The sequence below is a fragment of the Strix aluco genome, chromosome W (genome assembly GCF_031877795.1).
Source record: "Strix aluco isolate bStrAlu1 chromosome W, bStrAlu1.hap1, whole genome shotgun sequence".
Classification (NCBI taxonomy): Eukaryota; Metazoa; Chordata; class Aves; order Strigiformes; family Strigidae; genus Strix; species Strix aluco.
The window spans coordinates 26,729,757-26,750,239 of NC_133970.1; the positions used below are offsets into that span (position 1 = coordinate 26,729,757).

The 20,483-nt window shown below is 45.2% G+C and overlaps 1 pseudogene; it reads right to left on the reverse strand.

The window, feature by feature from the left end:
* LOC141917716 (small conductance calcium-activated potassium channel protein 2-like) overlaps positions 1–20,483 on the reverse strand; it is a 159,213-nt pseudogene that overhangs the window by 18,717 nt on the left and 120,013 nt on the right.

Genomic DNA, 20,483 nt, shown 5'->3' on the forward strand with positions numbered 1-20,483 from the left:
CCTTATTAAATGTGCACGAGAAAGAAAAAAGACTGAGACCAGTTGAAGGTAGCAGTCGCAGACAATATTTTTAGACCTTTTAGGGATGTGATTGTGAGTTTGAGACTGTTATCATTACCTGCTCTGATTTCTTGTCTAAAATTGGCCTTGAAACTTCACACCTTTTATTCCTGTCTCCAGCCCAATGATTGGGAAGGTGAGGGAGGGGAACCAATAAAAAACTTAAGAATCCAGAAAGATGGAAGAGAGCCATTTGCTACTATGAGGTCTCTTGTTCCCTTGAGAAAAGTTCAAAGATGCAAGGGGAGAGAAAACAAATTGCACACAATACTCTTCTGCAGCTAGAAAACGACTACTAGAGCACTGTTTCTATCCATGGTCCATTCCTCAGCATACTGAGAAAATTATGCAATTTTCTTGCTTAAATACAACAAGTTTTGGAATGTGAAGCAAAATGCTAAAGGACAGAGGGAAATGTATTATTAACATAGGTGTTCGAAGTTTGTCTGGCACAGCTAGGAAAATATCACTGGTGCCATCTTCTCCACCCCACCCCCTACATGATTAATGAATTTTTAAGGCAGGTGCAGAACAAGCCTCCTATGCTTTTTAATTTAGATTCCTCTTTTCATGCACAAGTGTGTGTACATGCACACACACACACAGAAAATAAATAACAAGTTTAAAATGTTATGACGTAACCTTTGTAATCAGGGATTCAAGTCCAGCAAAGGACATACAGGATATGCCACCTTCTACCCCACAACCCCTGCCACTCCTCTCATCCTCCCAATCCTTTAAGCTAAGCAGGATGACAGAACTGATAAAAAAACCTTTTTAACTATCAAAAAATGCCTCAGCTTTTGTGGTCTCTATTGCCTCAAATTTTTCTAAAAGAACACAGTAACATTTAACCCCGAAAGTTTGCTAAGTATGATATAGTAATTAAGGTTTGTAGAATACTTCATATCTTCAAAGCTTAGCTACCTAGTCCTTACAACATTGCTATGAGACAGAGATCCAATGACTGTTATCCTCAATTTACTAATAGGAAATCTGATAACCTAGCCTTCCCTTCCTCTCTTTTATGCAAGATGATGACACATAGGAATCTTTTTCAGGAATGTAGGTGGGTCAGCTGGATGCTGCCCCCAGCTCTCCTCACAGCCTGGGTCACATGCAGATCCATACTTAGAAATTATCAACATCAGTTCAAAAAGAACCTTAATCAATCTACATCTCCCAGTATGTCATGGAAAACTGCCACAGGCTGGATAGGCATCTCAAATAGAACAGACAAATAGCAGCATGGGTCCTAGATGTTCCTTATGATGAGTCTGTGGCTGCTCCCATGTAGTCCAAGGAAGAGTAAATCACTGTACAATTTTAGCTGGCTGTGACTTAGAAAACTCCTACAAACACTCTCAACAATTCTGCATTACCCTGCGCTGCACATAACCAGAGTATTTTATTTTCTAAATAGATACTACAGTAAAACCTTATCTTTGTCTTACTCTGAAAGAAAGAAAATTCAAACTCAAGAGCACAATTCTAGGAAAGGAGAGAGTGAATGTGTGAGGGAAAGAGAATGTGTGCAAGAGAGGAAGAGCGCGCAAAGAGGAGGAAGAGCATGAGCAAGAGGAAGAAAAGGAGAAAGAGAGGGAAAGTGCGGGAGGGAATGAGCAACAGAGCGAGAAAGCAAAAGAGAAACCAAGAGACAGAAAGCAAGAGCAATAAAGAATGAGTGACGATGAGGGAAGGGAGGGGAGAGAAGTGGGAAAGAGAGTAAGAAAGAGCAAGAAAGAGAGAGAGAGAGGAGAGGGGAGAAAGATGAACAAAGAAGAGGAGAAAGAGAGAGAACAAGAAACTGAGAGAGGCTGAGAGACAAGACAATGTAAAGGAGAGAGATGGGGAGGGTGGAGAGTGCATGTGATTTTGTCAGAAAGAAACATAGAGTGGGAGCAAGAAAGAGAGAGAAAGAAAGAGAGAGAGAGAGAAGGAGAGAACAAAACAGAGAGAATGAAAGGGGGAAAGCAAGCAAGAGAAGGGGAGAGAGAAAGAGACAGAAAGACAGGGAAGGGAAAGAGAACAGGGGGGTACACAAGAGATGGAGAGATAAAAAGGGGGAGAGGTGAGAAAGAGGGAGGAAGAAAAATGAACAAATAGGCAGAAAAATAAAGAATGAGAGAGGGAGAGAAAAAGAGAGAAAGAAGGAGATCTTGAGACGCAGAGAAAGAAACAGAGAGGGAAAGAGAGGGGGAGAGAAAGAGATTGGAAGAGGAAATGAGAAAGAGAGAATGAGAGAGAGTGAAAGAGAGCGAGAGGGGAAATGAGAGAAATAGAACGAGATACAGAAAGGGAATGAGAGAAAATGAGAGGCAGCATGAGAATGAGGAAAAGAGAATGAGGAAAAGAGAACAAGAGGGGAGGAGAGAAAGAGAGTGCTTGGACAGGAAAAACAAAGTAAAATTGTACTTACTGATGAATAGCTTGCAAGAATTTTCGTTGATGCTTTCTTACTTTCGCATGGTCTATCTTTTTAACCAGCTTTGTACTTTTATAAATTAACCATGTTTCCCTGAGTACATTGGCCGCTGCATTTTTCACCTGTTTCATAAAAGAAAAACACCAGACTGACAAAAATAGCATTATGTCTTTTTTATCTTTTCTAATGTAAAGTCTTACTAAAGCACTTAAGACTGCCTAACTGTGGGAAGTGGGTACATGAAGAAGCTGCAGCAGTGAGGCTAGAAAGCAATTATCATACCAAAGGGATTGCTGAGCAATTTCCATGTTGCTTATAAAAGTGATATTGGGACAAACTTTCTTTGCATCTGGGAATTACTTCTCCCTTTTGAAAAGAGTTAGGACCATTTGTTTTTTATGACAATATAAATTACAGTGAAGAATTATTTTCTTATCTGTATGGCAATTAACTAGATGCATTTTATAGGACCATAAAAATTCTCTCTTTCCTGTTGTATCATTATTACCTTTGTTTATCTTAGCAATTTAACAGTATTATAAATTTTCAGAGCTGTTAGAACAGGGTTTTTTGTTTGCTTTGTTTTTTATATTTTTCCTTATTCTGGCTTCTTTCTTACCATTCTTAGAGATGAAGAAACAACTTGTCAATAAATGTAGCCAGTGTTCTATTTCATGAGTGCTTTGGGTTGTTTTTTTTTTTAAGAGGCTTTCTATAAAATGTTAAACATAAGAATACTTATAGTTCCTTCCTAGGCCCTCCAATATTCCCAAGAATACTTGAAAGCAATAGACAAAGAATTTCAATGCAGTGTTGATTAATGACAGAATTACTAGGCTACTTGCAAAGACAAACAGTTCTTGTTATTGATCTATATTTTCTCTCCCTCTGGCTTTATATCATGCCAGTCACTGCAATGTCAGAGCCAATATAATGTATAGGTAAAGATGTTTTAGGAATGCTATGCAGTAGCTCTTCCCAGCAGGAGCTCCCAACCTTGAAACCATAAAAGCATTGGAGAACCTTGGTCCTGACTTCAGTGGAAGCAGAATCAGATTTTAGAGACATCCTCAAGATCTCTAGTCCTTGCATTTCCACAAGATCTGGCTATCTTCAGGCTGTGAGGAAGCTTCTCTAGTATCTGTGTAATGAATTTGTGATCTGAGGTACATCTCAGATTTGGTTGCTTGTTTTGTTTGCTTTTCATTTCCTTTGAGTTTCATGAGTCTGAAACTACCAAAACACCACTTGGATACACTATTAAACTGATATTTAGATTTATATAAAGGGTAGCTGGATAGAATAAACCTTAAAATTCTATATATTCTTCTCATATGCTGCATGAAAGTTCATCAGCTTAATATATTAGTCTCTAGTTTCACAGCTTTTAACTGTTGGTTACATCAATTATCTTCCAGCTGCAAGGACCCACTATAGAAGAATATTCAAATACTCAAAATATTCTGAGAACCTGCTGTTGCCCTCAACTTCAAAGAGAAGCTCAGGGCATTCAATTCCTCCACATAGCACCTTGCAAAATCACACCCATGAAGAAGTTCAATAAGAGAATGGAGCATGAAACCATTTAAAACAAACGCAGAAATAAATTTAACACACATTTCCTTTTCAGTTGTGAATATAAAGTGTGACTTACTCTTTTAGTTAGCTGGGTGTCCATCATGAAATTATGCACATGTTTTTCAGCTTTGGTAAGTTCTAACTTCCTTGCAACCACAGCTACCACCAGTGCAGTGCACCCAGCACCCTGAAAACAATAAAACAAACCCCCAAGATGTTACTACTGCATTTTGCAGAGTTTTTAATGGAAGTTTCTCCTTTGCTGTAGAAATATGGCAGGCATCAGGTGACTGATCCCTGATAAACATGCTACAGCTATTTCAGTTCAGAATAACAGAAGTCAGCAATTGCAGGCTAGTAAACTGCCAAGGCATCAAAATAATTGGTGAGCAGCATTATTTAAAAGTTCTGCTTTTTTTCCTTCAGGGGTTGAAAATTCAAACACATCCCATTTCTAGTGCATAAACAAAGGGGGTGATCAGAACAGTTTTAAACTCCAAAATATTAGTAAATAAATGCAGAAAACCCTGTTCTTAACTATTGTCTAGCATGTACAGGAATTGCTAAAGAAGAAATAAGATTGCATTAGTATTTATCATACAAAAAAGAAAGATTTCTTAGGATGTTCTTTAAGGCCTAAAAATAAAATTATCATAAATTTAGTATTTCATCACTTTAGTATATGTACAGTACACCAATGGATATTTGTAGTACAGGTATTGGTTCTTATCTATCAAGCATGGACTGCCAATCCCCTGAAAGTAGGGTGGGGAGGAGAGAGGTATGCTCTACATAATAATGAGTATAGTCCATATATTGAATGTATTCCCTGAGCTAATATAGCATATGGGGTAAATAAATTAATGTACAATTATACATAGAATGTTGGGGGGGGGGGGGAGTGGGAATGTGCTTTATGGGTTCCTGTGGTTGAGACTGACAGTTTTTCAGGCCATAGACCTTGAAGAAAAGCTAAGCGGGAACTACTATGACTTATTTTGTGCTTTTTTTAGCATTGTTTTTTGTTTTAGGGGGGCTGGCAGTAGAGTCTAATCTGTCTTTGTCTTATGGAATGGTTGGTTTGGTACTAGCATCTGTTATGGGATGTGGATGGTGGTTGAGTTTTGGGATTTCTTTTGTATCTTTGGTGCTGTTTATGGTTTATTTAGGTGGGATGTTAGTGGTCTTTGTTTATTCTGTGTCTGCCTTTTCCTGAGGCTTGAGGGGATTGACGTGTTGTGGGATATGGTGTAAGGGTTTGTCTTAGTGCTTCTTGTAGGGATGGCATTGGGTGTTTTGTTGAGTTTAAAAGTTTGGGGTGGTTACTGTAGATAGTGGGGGAATGATTTCTGTTCAGTTGGATTTTAGTGGAGTTGCCATGTTTTATTCTTATGGGGCAGGAATATTTTTGATAGCGGGGTGGGGTTAGTTACTGACTTTGTTGTGTTAGAACTTGTATGTGTGTTGTCTCATGGGGCAATTCGGGCAGTTGTTTTCTGAGGCCTACAATGATCTTTTCCTACAGTATTTTTGTTTCTCGTTAGAAATGGCACACATACACAGGAACATTTCTTCAAAACTTAGATGGAGAAAGTTGCAAGTTTCTGGTTTGCGCTGTGTGTGTATGCATGTATACATGTGTATATGCACAGACATGCATGTTCATAACAGGCCAAAGCAAGCAGGTGCCAGTTCATTTGAAATGACAGTACTTTTATCAGCATCACAAATTTAATTTTTTTAAGGGAGAGGAGGCTAAAATTAATCAGGTAACCATAAACAACATATATTGCACACAGCTCCAGGTATCATTTAGTCTGACACCATTACTAAATCCTGCTGCTTTAGTATTTTTTTTAAACCAAATTTCACAGGTTCTTCAAAAAAAATAAAACCAAGGTGACATTAAATATACTGAGGCTGTGTTTAACTTTCAGGTTCACCCAAATTTAGCTGTTAGTGTGTAAAGCAGTCTCGTTTCATGTTGAAGCTTACTAGATACACAGCTTGCTTCCATTTCTCCCCGTTCCTTCTCTATATACATCTCTGAACCTAGCTTCCCTGTGGGGATTCTAAAGGATTTCCTGCGAGGAAATCGGCATGTGAGCAATCCTGCATATGAGCAAGACTGGCAAAGCCTCAGCTTCGGCGAGGATGTGATGAGGAGATGACCCTGGAAGAATGAGGAAGAACCCAGGAAGTTAAACAACTTCAGGGTGTTGGTCTGGGCAGAGAAGAAGTTTGTACAACGTAGATGTGGCAGTTCTCATCCAATCAGAAGAGAGCTTAAGGAGCATGTGCAAAGCTAACTGTCCAATCAGAAAGAATTGTACCATGTGATTGTATCTTGTGATTTTCACCTACATTATAAAAGGCTTGTCCACCATAATAAAGAGGCATTGCATAATCACTGTGTGATCATCAGCATGTGTATATAGTTCCCGCATCTGGCGCCCGAACAGGGACGAATCACATTAGCACAAGTCCAAAGGGGACTCGGTGAGGTGCAATCACGGGAAGGCCGGTCGAAATTGAGCCAGACACTGCCCCGGTGTCTGAAGGTGAGAATCAGCACGCTGTCCCTTTAAGGAGCCGCGAGAGGCAGCTAAGTATAGGGAGCCGCGAGAGGCGGCTAACGATCCGCGAGAGGTGGAGGCCAGGGAGGAATGGGGTCTACGCTTACTAGAGACGAGCAAGCAGTAGTAAAACTCCTCCAACTTATCCTCTCTGTGAGAGGGATAAAATATGACAAGTCTGCGTTAGAAGGCTTATTAAAGTGGAACCGAGAGAAGGGACTTATCCCCAGTGCAGGGTTTGCATTTCAAGCGGCTACCTGGGAAGCCATAGGGAAACAGCTATGGGATTCGGTCAGTGATGGAGGAAAGTTGGCAAAAGAAGTGAGCGCCTATACCGCGCTATGGAAATTAATCTGAGAGACACTAGCGGCTTCTAACTTTAATATATCAACCACGCCGCCGCTGCCGCCGCTACCACACTGCCCCGGCCACGGCCAGAGGGACGGTCCGGCCCCTTCCCCCTCGCCCCGGAGCGACGAGAGAGGGGGGTGCTCTACGCTGCTTGCGGCTCCCGCCACACTGGGTCAGCCGAAAAATCCGTTTGCCTTATCGATTGTGCCGCCAGGACCGCGGCGAGCAACAGGGGTTAGATCCAAAACTGCGCAATCAGGGGCTGGAACCACCAGAAGTGTATCTGATATGAACCGGAAAGGGACTGAGGAGAAACTGAGAGAGACCAAGCACTCCAATAGTGGGCGGGACACAGATGAGGGCAGGGACTTGTGCCCGCCCCTCCCGCCCTCACAAGGCAACACCACAGGAGAACACCCCCCCCGCCTCACAACTTGGCTCTTCAAACACTGAAACTTTACTCCTGCAGCTTGTAAACAGCCTTGAGAAATTGGCTGCAACACAGGCAGAGAAGATGGAGCAGAAACCATATACCTTTTCGTCAAACACGGGACCACAGCCATCTGCTCCTCCTGATCCATCGCTCGAGTATTCAGTTCCTGTGCCTGCTACTGCACCCTCATCATCTCACCCTGCAGCTTCGCATCTTTTCTCTTCACAGATGCAGAGTGCCTCTGTAGCTACACGCCGATGGAAAGGAGTTCTTAGAGATGCTATAGTAGAAGGATCTTTTATCCCAGAAACCGTACAAGCATTTCCAGTTTCCGTTAATACTGTTACTGGTGCCAATGAGTGGGATCCCTTAGATTGGAAATTGCTTGAAAAGGCTAGGGCTTCAGTAATCCAAAATGGTCTTCATCACCAATTGACCAAACAAATCATTCACTATATCTTCTCATCATCGTTGTTAATTCCAAAAGATACTGATCAAATAGCAGCAGTTATTTTAACTCCATATCAAATAATGTTATTTGAAAGCGCATGGACGAAGTTAGCTAACGAAGAACAGGTTCGTCCGCGCCCACAGGGTGATCCCCTTCATCTTGTCCAAGCACAAATGCTATTGGGTACAGGGCCCTTCACCGCAGTAGATCTACAGGTCAATCTCTCTAATGAAGTGTTACGGCTATCACAGTCAGGCCCTACTGTCTGTACCTGACACAGAAGGGAAGAAACAGGTACAAGTTTGTAACAGTAAAACAGGGACTTAATGAACCTTTTTCAAAATATGTAGACCGTCTTTATCACTCCCTAGAACAACAATCTGACATGACCCTAGAGATGAAAGAAAAGATGTTCAAGTTAATGGCCTTCAAAAACGCTAACCCATCTGCCCAGCACCTGCTAGCGACCCTCCCACATGGAGCATCTATAGCTGATATGATTGAATTAAACAGCAGAGGAATGCAACAGGCTAATGTTGCAGCCTATGCGCTGCAGTGCGTGAAGCGGTTGCACCATTTTTTAACAACTTATTATGAGCCTAGTTATTAATAAGGAGCCCGGCTAACTCAGTCGGTAGAGCATGGGGAGAACAAGCCCACAGAGGAGATGGCCACTGTCAGACTCCTGCTGCATATACTCTCTGAGAGGGATAACTTATAATGAAACTTCTGTACAAAGGTTACTTAAATGGTGCGGAAACCAAGGCTATCCTGCTGATACCCTCACAGCCTTTGAACCAGCAAAATGGGCTGAAATAGGTGAACGGTATAAAACAAAGAAGGGGGAATTTTCTGGACGCACCACATAATCAACTAGCAATGGCTTTATATATTCTTAATGGTGTTTTGATGTTTGTAGTATTTGTCATTTTATGTTGTGTCAGTGATAAGTGTAAGAGACCTCTTTGTGTGATTGTTCTGCGTGTGTGAGACGCAGCCCAGCTGCAGCTGCAGAGTGTGGAGCTCTCTGACAGAGCACCCAAGTGCCTGCTGGGTCATCGGTGCAGCCTGTTTGTTCGAACTAAGTGTTTCAAGTGTCATAAGGCTCAGGTGTTAGCAAAAAAACCTGGAAAGTGCTAACTGGAAAGGACCATATCCTTTAATAACCGGGGGAGGAGGTTATGCTTGTGTCTTCACAGGTCACAGTCCCCACAGGTGATTACCAGCAAGCTGTGTGCAACTACACCTGAGGCATGAGAGGCAGCTTTTGGTAGACACTCAGGAGCCATCTGTGGGTGCTGTGGATACCCCTGTGCCAACAGTTCACGATCTCTTCGACTGATCATTTAAGCAGAATGTATGGGTGATGCTTGCTATTGCAATAGGACAAAATACACTATCTCGCTCCTTAATCACACCAAAATTGCCAACTCTTTTAAGAGAAAATACTAACAGTAATTGCAACTCCTTGATGAAATATATAGGCTTATTAGTCACTAGTGAAAGATGTAGCTTAGACAAAATGTAGTTATTAATAAGGATGAAATGCTATAAGAATGTCTGTATTCAACTTTCCTTGTTTAGCAGTATTAAGAAATAAGACCTCAAGTGTTTAACCTTATTAGAAACTCCCTTGGTTTTCCCCCTTGAGTGGTGGCCAGGCTCTGGGTGGAACCCAACAGGAGGATGAAATCAGATGTTTCCGCTCAAAGGAAATTGCCAGTTATTTTGGCCTGTTGATTTGGAGGTTGGACCTGCTTGCAGTGATGTTGGATGCCTCACCTACGGGTGGACGCATCGCGTAGGATTTCCGGTTTGCGAGGAAGGGCACTCTAAATTCTTGCTGCATCCAGGGTTCCCCAGCAATTGCAGCTCTGAATGTTAGTACCCCATTAAGTAAGTGTGCTATTTCGTATTTTTCCTTACTGTTTACTTTTGTAGTATTTCGTCATATCCCTTAGTTGTGAGTACTGCAATTAGCTTACTCTAGTAACTGTAACTGCTGTATTGTTTCTAGCGTTCTGTGAAACTGTTTTAAGTATGCTGTGTTTTGAAGCTTACCTAACCCTTAATTGATGAAGTCTCGAAATAAGTCTTGCAGGTGCAGCTTTACACAGCCTCTGAGCAATAGCTAGGAAGAACAGGCCTTGGAAGATAGATAAGAAACTGCTGAGTTGTGCCAAGGTAGCGGGCAAAAACAGTAGACAGCTGCAACACTGAACTGCGAAAAAGCACTAAGCTGTGAGAAGTTACCATCACGGTAGGGCGGAATGCGCCAGAGAATATGGGAAATTAGTTCAATTGACCCGTGATACTAATAATGGACCAGCCTATACCTCTCAAAAATTTGTTTTTTTTGTCAACTCTGGGGTATACGTCACATCACAGGTATACCACATTCCCCCACGGGGCAAGCCATAGTGGAGAGAGCGCATCAAAACTTTAAAGGCGCTTTTGCAAAAACAAAAAGGGGGAGAGGTCTTGGCTGCTGCAGAACCACTTGCAAAAGCGGTGTATGTGTTAAGTTACTTACGGCTCACAGGTGATAGGGAGGAACCACCAGTAGTAATATATAAGTATGGGTCTGAAATTCGGTATAAGCCAGTGTGGAGGTAGTGCTTTTGCTCAGTACAAAGATGTTGCTATAGGAGAGTGGAAAGAACCTGTGGAACTAAAAATGACGGGTCGAGGCTATGCCTGCGTTATTACAGATACCGGCACTAGATGGGATCCATCTTGCTGGGTGCGGCCTTGGAAAGGAGATCAAGTTTGTGATTCTAAGCCTTGTGATGTTTCTGACAGTGATTAATGCTCATCCAGCAAAAGTAGTGTTTCCCCGACCAAACATATGGGTAACTGTAGCTAAAGAGACAGGTCAAGAATCCTTCTGACTTTCAATGGCTACTCTGTCGGACCCATTCACAACATGTTTATTGAGAATCCCTTACTCTGACCCACAAGAATTCATTGGGTTTGTGTCAGACGATAGTTGGGCAAAAATTAAATTTTCACAGGCCAATGCCATTGCTCAAATTACCCAGCCCGGCACCAACGCCACAACCTTTTGGCAAGGTCAACTTATTATGAGCAAAGAATTGTTAAAAGGAGTAATCATTGTAATTATTGTGATTATTGTGCTTGCTATTATTTTGCCGTGCTTAATTTCTTGTATTAGACAATCGTTGCAGAAAGGCTTACAAGGAGTTTGGATTGCTCAAAAACAAAAAAAGGGATATGTGGGGATTCTAAAGGATTTCCTGCGAGGAAATCGGCATGTGAGCAATCCTGCATATGAGCAAGACTGGCAAAACCTCAGCTTTGGCGAGGATGTGACGAGGAGATGACCCTGGAAGAATGAGGAAGAACCCAGGAAGTTAAACAACTTCAGGGTGTTGGTCTGGGCAGAGAAGAAGTTTGTACAATGTTGATGTGGCAGTTATCATCCAATCAGAAGAGAGCCTAAGGAGCATGTGCAAAGCTAACTGTCCAATCAGAAAGAATTGTACCATGTGATTGTATCTTGTGATTTTCACCTACATTATAAAAGGCTTGCTCCGCCATAATAAAGAGGCATTGCATAATCACTGTGTGATCATCTGCATGTGTATATAGCTCCCGCACTTCCCAAATACAAATTCCACTACTAAACAGAAAAATAAATTAACTCACTGGAAATCCTTATTCACATACTGTCTGCAAAACCAAAAATGTATCTGCACTTTCTACTTACTTACTGATGCACCCAACGAATTTTGCAAAAGCTTCCAATTAATTAGTCTCCAATTTCACTCCACTGATAGATTGTTTCAATAAATTAATCTGCTCCCTCAGTAAGACTCAATCTTCTTCAATTAGTTCTGAGCTATCAAAGTTTCTGTGCCCAATAGCCCTCAAGAATCCCTCAAAAAATTCCCTTGTAATTTTGCTGCATTTCCCCATCCCATTTCTCTCCTGTCCTCCGTACCAAGATTTCTAGCTTTGATGTTCCTTCTCCCCACAGTCTCCATCCCCACATTGAGTGAAGTTTGTGGGAAAAATAGTCGGAGTCTCACTCTCAAATGGGATGAGGGAAAAAAATGGGATAATAACAGTTTCTTTGCTTCCTCACATCCCACAAAGAGCAAAAGAGGAGGAAAACAGCCAATGCAGCTCAAGGCTGAGCACTTTAGAAATGCATCCAGCCTTTTGACAAGGGGACTAGGCAGGACCTGCCCTGCCCTATGTGATACAACAGAAAGAATCTCCCCAGAAAACAGACAACTCTTCTTCCGCCTCCTTCTTGTGAAGGAGGGCAGGAAGGAACAAATAATATGCAGGAGGCTTCTCTGAAAGGAAAATAAAATTACTCCATACAATAGTGTATTTGATATATATGGCAAGAACAGGAAGAGGAAAAAAAAGAAGTCCTTTGGACCAGTAAGTCAGGACAACACTCTGGGCCAAATGTTGATTCAATGGCATAACTCTGAATTGCACCTGATTACAGCAAGAATGCCAAGATGGTATGAGATTAATAATACAGAGTGGCTTCCTCACCACTTCCAAAACAGCACAAAAGCTACCATGGAAGAGAAATATTAGAAAAAACCCTCTCCACCCACAAAAAAAAAGACTAGAGGAAGGACAACAGACAAAAGCAATTCACTTTGATTTGAAATTATTCCAGGCCTTTAGGATGAACTCTCATGCTTACTTAAAGTGTCACAGCAGTTATAATGACCAAAAGCTGTTAAAGACAGTAGCTTTATGTTTCATATGAAAGACATTGCCTGCAGTGTAGAACATAGTCACTGATAGGCTATGTAAAACACCTCTATGGTTTCTTATAGCTAGCTGCTATCTTCCTTACAGTCATAACACTTTACTGCAACTGCAAGGTATTCTAGATTCAGACTACCCCTCTTGGCTTTGTGGGATATGACAAGATCTCAGGATTTAAAACTGGGCTGGTTTACTGTTTCAAGAAAAGATAGAAGTAAATTACTATCTTCATGTTTATTTCTGCAGTACATTGAAACAAAACAAATTATGCTCATTCTTTAAATGACTAACAGCTTACAGAAACAGCACATTGAAATCCTACTTAAAGGACTGTGGTGGGTTGACCTTGGCTGGCCGCCAGGTGCCCACTAAGCTGCTCTATTACTCCCCCTCCTCAGTGGGATGGGGAACAGGGTGGGGAGAAAATAAAATGAAAAAAAAATCATGGGTTGAGATAAAGGCAGTTTAATACAAAAAAAAGCAAAGGCCACTGTCCTGATTTAACCAGGATAGGGTTAAGTTTCCCCAGCAGTGGGGGGGGAGCTCTAGCCGGGTTATTCAGATACCATGCTGACGTCACATCCTGGTGCATCACATCCTGGTGTGGGAGTGCGGGGCGAGTGGTTTTATACATCTGCTCCTCTCACTCCTGTATTGGTAGATATACTTTGCTCTGTTCATTGTTATCACTGTTATTCTTATTGTTGCTGTTTGTTGTGTTGCTGTTGCACTGCTGTATTAAACCTGTCCTTATCTCAGTTTCGGGGCTTTGTATTTCACTCCCTTTGTGGGGGAGGGGCAGCGGCCGCATGGTCTCAGACCCCGGCAGGGGCTAAACCATTACAACTTTGGCGCTCCAACGTGAGGCTGGAGAAGACTGAAATAAGGACAAAAGGAGAAGGTGTGTTAGAGCAATCTGTTAGGTGTAATTTTTCTGTTTTTACTTGTATTGTTTGATAAGAAATGTTTGCAATGCTGGGCAATTTGCTTGCGTGGTGGGGCTGGATTAATCCTCATATCCACTCTGTGCTCCTAGTGCTGGTGTTTGTTCTCGGTGGAAAATGTATCAAGGGTCTTGTTCTGATCTACTGGTTACTGTCTGCTTATAATGGGCTCGTTTCGCTGCTTGTGGGGGTGAACCGCTACCTGTTTGCTGCCTGGGCTTTTGTTAAGGGTCTCACCCCCTCTGTGGGTGAGCCAGGGGAAGAGATCCTCTCGGTTTTTGAGAGTTTCAGCTATCCCTGGAGCACCCAGACCAGTGTGCTTGCGGCTCTGTGCTTTCTAAATGTCTCCCTGATCTTGTTTTGGGCCATGCGGTACTTCTCCAACAATAGCACCACCCGGAAACCTGCCCTGAGGGCAGATAGTTATAAATGGCTAGGTATGTGGGAGAAGATGGGCAAGTACCTGAGTGAGTGGTCACCCCCAACGTTCTTGGATTTCACTCCCAAACAAGTGCAGAGTCCTGATAAACTGGTGGAGTGTTTGGAAAAGGTGTGCTGCCAATCTGACAAACCCCGGGAGATGCAGCTCGCTGCGATGTGCTGGGGGCTTGCCCATGCTTACTGCATTGCCCTTAACACTGATCACTGCCCTCAAGGGGGCGAAAGAGCTGCAGGGTCTGAAAGTGAGCCTGCTGGTACAGCAGCTGGGCCAGGGGGACAGGCAGCGCCAGTACCGGTCGCCTCCACCAGCACAGCAGCTGAGCCGGAGGGACAAGCAGTACCAATATCAGTTGCCCCGATACGGAAAACCAAATATACCAAAAAATCCCCTCGTAGTGCACAGGGTGATAATGAACCAGGCCCATCACGAGAGCAGGAGGAAGAGCCAGTGATAGTCACCCGATCTCTATCCCTGAGTGAGTTGCGAGATATGTGGAAGGATTTCGGCCGCATTGCAGGCGAGCAAATTTGCACCTGGCTGCTCCGGTGCTGGGATAGTGGAGCTGCTGGTTTGGAATTGGAGGGGAGAGAGGCCAAGCAGGTGGGACCTTTAGCCAAGCAGGCTGGTATTGACAAGGCAATAGGGAAACAGGCTCAAACCCTCAGCCTTTGGAGGCGACTCCTGCTCGCTGTGAGGGAGAGGTACCCCTACAAGGATGATGCTCTATGTCGGTTAGGCAAGTGGACCGACATGGAGAAAGGCATTCAAAACCTCAGGGAAATGGCTGTGTTTGACATGATCTATGGTGATCTGAATGATGAGCAGTCACCGATGGATCCAGATCAGGCCCCTTGCACACAGTTGATGTGGCGGAAGTTCCTGCAAAGTGGACCAGAGGGACATTCCAAAGCATTAGCAGTAGCGTCCTGGTGGCGAGACACCCAGACTCAGACAGTAGATGACGTGATTATGCAGCTCCGGCAATATGAGGGAAGTCTCCCTTCCTCCCAACATGCTTTGGTTTCAGCCATAGAGGAACTGTCTCAGAGGCTCCAGAAAGTGGGACAGGACATGTCCTATGTTCCACCTGCACAGGCCAATGTCTCAGCTATTAGAAGCAGGCGCTTCCCCACCCAAGAGAAGGGCAGTGCAAGACACACACCACGGGGCACCCTGTGGTTTTTCCTCCGCGACCATGGGGAAAACATGAGAAGGTGGCATGGACAGCCCACTTCCGCCCTAGCTGCACGAGTACAGCAACTGAAAGGGAAGACCACCATGAAAGGGGAGTCTTCCAAGAGAGATGCAGCTCCAGTGTCTAGTCAGAAATCCCCCAGACAGAATAGAATGGCCAACAGTATGCTTGACCCTCTTGAGGGGACCAGGAAGTCATTCTTGCAGGAGTCATTCTTAGATCAAGTGAGTGATGGTGAACAGGATTAGAGGGGCCCTGCCTCCAGCCAGGTGGAGGAAAGGGATAATCGGATTTACTGGACGGTGTGGATCCGATGGCCTGGCACATCAGAACCACAAGAATATAAGGCCTTGGTAGACACTGGCACACAGTGCGCCCTGATGCCATCAAGCCACAGTGGGGTCGAATCCATCTGCATCTGCGGAGTGACAGGGGGGTCCCAACAGTTGACCCTATTAGAAGCTGAAGTAAGCTTAACTGGGAAGGACTGGCATAAGCACCCCATTGTGACTGGCTCAGATGCCCCATGCATCCTAGGTATAGACTACCTCGGGAGAGGGTACTTTAAAGACCCAAAAGGGTACCGGTGGGCTTTTGGTATAGCTGCCCTGGAGGAGGTTGAGCAATTGTCCACCTTACCCGGCCTCTCAGAGAACCCCTCGGTGGTAGGGTTGCTTGAGGTTGAAGAGCAGCAAGTGCCAATTGCCACCAAGACGGTGCCCCGGCGGCAGTACCGTACTAACCGAGATTCCCTGGTCCCCATCCATCAGCTGATCCGTCGACTAGAAAGCCAGAAGGTGATCAGCAAGACTCACTCACCTTTCAACAGCCCTATATGGCCAGTGAGAAAACCTAATGGCGAATGGAGACTGACCGTGGACTACTGTGGCCTGAATGAAGTTACGCCAGCGATGAGTGCTGCAGTGCCGGACATGCTAGAGCTCCAGTATGAGCTGGAGTCGAAGGCAGCCAAGTGGTACGCCACGATTGACATCGCTAACGCGTTCTTCTCCATTCCAATAGCACCAGAGTGCAGGCCACAGTTTACATTCACTTGGAAGGGTATCCAGTACACCTGGAATCGATTGCCCCAGGGGTGGAAACACAGCTCCACCATTTGCCATAGACTGGTCCATACTGCGCTGGAGAAAGGTGGGGCTCCGGAACACCTGCAGTTCATTGATGATATCATTGTATGGGGGGACACAGCTGAGGAAGTCTTTGAGAAAGGAAGGAAGATAATTGAAATCCTCCTGAAGGCTGGTTTTGCCATCAAGCGACAGAAAGTTAAGGGGCCTGGAAGGGAGATTCAGTTCCTAGGAATAAAATGGCAAGACGGGCATCGCCACATCCCAATGGAGGTGATAAACAAGATAACAGCCATGGCCCCACCAACCACCAAAAAAGGAGACTCAATCTTTCCTGGGCGCTGTGGGGTTCTGGAGGATGCACATCCCAAACTACAGCCTGATTGTGAGCCCTCTCTACCACGTAACCCGCAAGAAGAACGATTTTAAATGGGGCCCAGAGCAACAACAAGCCTTTGAACAAATTCAGCGGGACATCGCCCAGGCAGTGGCCCTCGGGCCAGTCGGGACAGGGCAGGAGATTAAGACCGTGCTCTACACCGCAGCCAGGGAGAATGGCCCTTCCTGGAGCCTTTGGCAGAGAGCAGATGGGGAATCCCGAGGCCGACCTCTAGGCTTTTGGAGCTGGGGATACAAAGGCTCTGAAGATAACTATACCCTGACTGAGAAGGAGATACTGGCAGCGTACGAAGGACTTCGAGCTGCCTCAGAAGTGGTCAGCACTGAGACACAGCTCCTCCTGGCACCCCGACTGCCGGTGCTGGGATGGATGTTCAAAGGAAAGGCTCCCTCCACACATCATGCAACAGATGCCACGTGGAGTAAATGGGTTGCGTTGATAACACAACGGGCTCGAATAGGGAACCTCGACCCCCCAGGATTAGTGGAAATGATCATGAACTGGCCAGAGAGGAAAGATGCTGGGGTGTCACCAGAACAAGAGGTGAAACGTGCTGAGGAGGCCCCACCATATAACGAGCTGCCAGAGGAAGAAAAACAATATGCCCTGTTCACTGATGGGTCTTGCCGCATTGTGGGAAAACATCGACGATGGAAGGCTGCAGTGTGGCATCCCACACGAGAAACCACTGAAGCTGTTGAGGGACAAGGTGAATCGAGCCAGTTTGCAGAGGTGAAAGCCATCCAATTGGCTTTGGAGATTGCTGAGCGAGAAAAGTGGCCGAGGCTCTATCTCTACACTGACTCGTGGGCGATGGCAAGTGCCCTGTGGATTTGGTTGCAGCAATGGAAACAGAACAACTGGCAACGCAAGGGCAGACCCATCTGGGCTGCTGAAGTATGGCAGGATATTGCAGCCCGGGTGGAGAACCTCGTTGTGAAGGTGCGCCGTGTGGATGCCCATATACCCGAGTCGGGCCACTGATGAACATCAACACAACCAGCAGGCGGACCAAGCTGCTAAGATCGAGGTGGCTCAGGTGGACTTGGACTGGCAGCGTAAAGGTGAACTGTTCATAGCCCGGTGGGCCCATGAGACCTCGGGCCACCAAGGCAGAGATGCAACATACAGGTGGGCTCGAGATCGAGGGGTGGACCTCACCATTGACACCATCGCAGAGATCATCCATGGATGTGAGACGTGTGCTGCAATCAAACAAGCCAAACGGGTGAAGCCCCAGCGGAATGAAGATCGATGGATGAAATATAAATATGGAGAGGCCTGGCAGATCGACTACATCACACTGCCACAGACCCGCCGAGGCAAGCGCCATGTGCTCACAATGGTGGAAGCAACCACTGGGTGGCTCGAAACTTATCCAGTGTCCCACGCCACCGCCCGAAATACCATCCTGGGCCTTGAAGAGCGAGTCCTGTGGCAACACGGCACCCCAGAGAGGATTGAGTCGGACAATGGGACTCACTTCCAAAATAACCTCATAGATGCCTGGGCAGAAGAACACGGCATCGAGTGGGTCTACCACATCCCCTACCACGCACCAGCCTCTGGGAAGATCGAGCGCTACAATGGACTGTTAAAAACTACATTGAGAGCAATGGGGGGTAGAACCTTCAAACATTGGGACACACATCTGACAAAGGCCACTTGGTTAGTGAACACAAGAGGATCTGCCAATCGAGCTGGCCCGGCTCAGTCAAAACTCCCACGTGTTGTAGACGGGGATAAAGTCCCTGTGGTGCGCATGAGGGACCTGCTGGGAAAAATGGTCTGGGTTAGTCCTGCGCCGGGCAAAGGCAAACCCATCCACGGGATTGTATTTGCTCAAGGACCTGGGTGCACCTGGTGGGTGATGCAGAAGGATGGAGAGGTCCGATGCGTACCACAAGGGGACTTGATTGTGGGTGAAAACACACCGTGAGTTATACTGTGCTTTTGTTAATTTTTCTTTGTCAATGCTAATTGCTAAGTGGCAGCTGGATGTGACGCACATGGTATAGAATAAAGGGGTGGATTATGTCCTGGTTTAACCAGGATAGGGTTAAGTTTCCCCAGCAGTGGGGGGGGAGCTCTAGCCGGGTTATTCAGATACCATGCGGACGTCACATCCTGGCGCGGGAGCGTGGGGCGCGTGGTTTTATACATCTGCTCCTCTCACTCCTGTATTGGTAGATATACTTTGCTCTGTTCATTGTTATCACTGTCATTCTTATTGTTGCTGTTTGTTGTGTTGCTGTTGCTCTGTTGTATTAAACCTCTCCTTATCTCAGTTTCGGGGCTTTGTATTTCACTCCCTTTGTGTGGGAGGGGCAGTGGCCGCGTGGTCTCAGACCCCGGCAGGGGCTAAACCTTCACAGCCACGCAAGAAAGCAAAGGAAAACAAAAGGTTTATTCTCTACTTCCCATGAGCAGGCAATGTCCAGCTGCTTCCTGGGAAGTAGGGCCCCAGTAGGCATAGCAGTTGCTCCAGAAGACAAATGCCTTAATAATGAATGCCCCCCTCCCCTCATTTCACTGAGCTTTTATTGCTGAGCACGATGTCAAATGGTATGGAATATGTCAGACTGGGTCAGCTGTCCTGGCTATGTCCCCTCCCAACCTCTTGCCCATCCCTAGCCTACTGGCCTTTGGGGGTGAGGGGGAATGTTGGAGAGGCAGCCTTAATGCTGTGGGAGCATTGCTCATCAGTAGCCAAAACACTGGTGTGTTATCAACATTTACTAGCTACAAATACAAAGCACAGCATGATGAGAACTGCTATGGGGAAAGTTAACTCCATCCCAGCCAGACCAAATAAAAGTACATATTCTAATTAATATTTTATGTTACAGTGCTCTGTGCTTTTACATGGTTCCTCTGTTGATCACAGCATCCTTAAAAATATTAATAAAGTGTGAATTATCCCAAATCTTCGGATCAAAATACTGCTATTTTAAAATTGTAGCATCATACTTGCTATGTTTTTGAATATCCCTATTCATGTGAAAATCAGTAACATGAATTCAATTAATTCATGTTCATACAACAAGTTTTTTTTCTTATATCACTACTACAAACTGCAAAAGCCCTTTTTTAACCAAAATAATGTAAGCTGAGTAATAGTACCATATTATTTCAATTGCAGGAAAGTTGAAAGGGGATGGGTGTGTGTGTGTGTGTTGTGTGTATCTGTGGATGAAACCTGCTGGGGAGGCTGTGTGTGTCTCTAAGGGCAAGACCATGAGGGGGGTTGACTACCAGGGAATCAGGGGACCCCCAGCCAGGTCTGTGGGTACGTGCGGGCATATGTGCGCAAGACGGTCTGTACCAACAACTGGAGTAGGACTGTGGCCTCAGGGGCTCATATATCCAGGTGGCAGCAACTGGGGACAATGGGTTCCAGGGTGAGCTACTGGGCAGACTGAGTGTCTGAGCCCAGCTGCTGGAAGGATCGTGTATTGGGTGTAAGTGGCAAGGTTTTGGTAGAGGGGGAGGGCTACAGGGGTGGCCTCTGTGAGAAGAGATAAGGGGCTGCGCTGTGCTGGACACAGCTGGTTCCAGCCAGCTCTGCAACAGACCTGCTGCTGGCCAAAGCTGAGCCACTCAGTGAAGCTGGTGGTGCCTCTGTGAAAGCATATTTAAGAAAGGGCAAGAATGCTGGACAGGCAGTGAGGAGTGAAGAAAAAAACAACCCTGCAAACACCAGGGTCATAGAAAAAGTAGGGGGAGGAAGTACTCCAGGCGCTAGAGCAGATGTTCCCTTGCAGCCCATGGAAGAGGCC